The 2,028-nt window shown below is 38.7% G+C and overlaps 1 long non-coding RNA gene across 1 annotated transcript in view; it reads left to right on the forward strand.

Annotated features, from left to right (window-relative positions):
• The window catches only part of LOC119568219, a 10,206-nt gene extending 9,550 nt beyond the window's left edge, over positions 1-656 (forward strand). Inside the window, exon 3 of the long non-coding RNA XR_005228082.1 lies at positions 1-656. This exon is cut by the window's left edge and continues 582 nt beyond it. This is a non-coding gene — a long non-coding RNA (uncharacterized LOC119568219).
• The last annotated feature ends 1,372 nt before the right edge of the window (positions 657-2,028 follow it).

The raw sequence follows: 2,028 nt of genomic DNA on the forward strand, positions 1-2,028 counted from the left end.
CAGATAACAAACCCTGGAGTTATACAGACAATGGGTACTAGAGGGATCAGATGTAGTCTCAGGGGCTTCAACCACATATAAACAAAAGCTGGGAAAAAAACATTCCTACACAGGGCACCCTCACAATCTCCCAGATCAAGACTGGGGCTTAGAGAGGCGGAAAATGATGAGAAAATTAATCATCATGAGTGTAGATTCAGCAGAAGAGATACCCCCAAACCATGCTGCGGTTGTTTGGGTTACTCTTCCATCATATGACGAGATGTTCCAGGAGGGAACCATTGTGCTGATTCATAGTTGGGTCAATAATTTTTTGGCTGAGCTATAGCCTTGCCCCATGGATCTGCAACAACTCAAAGGATCACCATACCACAGTGGAAATTTCAAATAATGCATCAGAGGATGCAGTGATTCTTACAGAAGGTTATTCTAACCTGTAAAGCCCCTATTACACATATCCGGTTTCCTACGGCCAACCTGGCCTACGGCGCCGTAGGAAAATTCTGGCCTACGGCTAGAGTTATTACACGTATTTGAACGGCCGGTGGCAAGTGGGTCTGTGTGGCACTGTTTGTGGTGGAGTCACCATGTCTTCTCTCGACGACAGTCTCGTTGCTATTGCTCTAGCGTGCTGTTTGAAGGTGAAAACAAGAAAAAGGAAGATTTGGTCCAAACAATGGTGCTAAAGACAAAAAATTTTCTTAAGGAATACTACTGAAGAATCTGGTTTAAATCAGCGAATGGATCTGAACTATTTGGATCTTAGTCAGTACACCTTTAATAAAAAAAAGGACACTTGAGAGAGAAACAAATTATCCCCAATGGGTCTTTCGCCACTTTGAGATTTCTTTCTACAGGAAAAACATCTACGATTTAAAGTTTTTAACAATTATCGCAGCCTTTTTCGTGCAATAATCCCAGAAAATGTCAGCAATCTACAATTTTGGGCCCAAAAAATATCTGAAGGAAATTTTTTTTTTGCACAAAAAACTAAAAATTTTTTTTTAGTATAAAACATTAAATACCAGGTTTTTTGAAAAATAAAAAAGTTTCAAATTTTATTCCAGAGACCAAGGTTTTAAAAATAAATGTTAACCCACTTACTTTGGGAATATCATCTGTTCATAAATTTTAACCGCACTTGGGCTTGGAGTAGGGACAGGAGGCTAACAGAGATGGGGTTGGAATGACTTGGGGTTGGAGAGGTACAGGAGTGCTAAAGAGATAGAGCTTGGGTTTTGGGCAATTCGTGAATGGGGCGTCAAAGTGCCCATTTTACCCTCGAAATAGCGTATTTATTAGCTTTTTTTAAAAACCGGTACATCCCCGGGTTTCAAATGAAGCTTTTTAACCTTTTAGCCACATACAACCAAAAATCATATTCGAATTTGGAAGTGCTTCCATCTTTTTGCTCAAGGTCAAAAGTGGTAGCTTTGCTTTTTTACCGATTGCGCCTTTTGGTGGTGCCGGGAGGAATTGTAGTATGCCGTGAAGGCAGTACGAGAATCTCCTCATGTTGGGGTTTCCCCCTTTTCTGGAAACGTCCCCTTTTAGATTTCGAAAAAACAAAATAAATTAATAACATAAAAATGGAAATTTTGTTTTGAAAAAAAAAATAAGTTCTGAAATTTTAAAAGGGATTTTTTTTAAATAACTTTTCCCTTCTTCTACCATAGTCATAAACCCTTTTTTTTTAATAATTTCAATTTTCTTTTTTTTCGTTTTCCCTCAACACGCATAGTGGGAAGAAATCGCAAAGGAGTTTTTGAGAGAGCTGGGAAATTTTTCCCCCCTTTCGGAGTGGGTGGGAAAAAATGTCAAAATTGTGCCCCCTCCAGAATCAGGAAATTTTACTACAATTACAAGGGTTTCCATAGTATGTACTAATGGGCATTGCCAATTGCAAAGTATGAATTTATTCTTTGTGATTTGGGCATCAATGGACGAATTTCAGACGGAGGGGTAATAAACAGGACCACTTTTTATGAAAAATTTGGGGCAAAGGACATTTAAATCTTCCGCAGAAAA

Source organism: Penaeus monodon, chromosome 43 (assembly GCF_015228065.2).
Source record: "Penaeus monodon isolate SGIC_2016 chromosome 43, NSTDA_Pmon_1, whole genome shotgun sequence".
In the NCBI taxonomy this organism is placed as follows: domain Eukaryota; kingdom Metazoa; phylum Arthropoda; class Malacostraca; order Decapoda; family Penaeidae; genus Penaeus; species Penaeus monodon.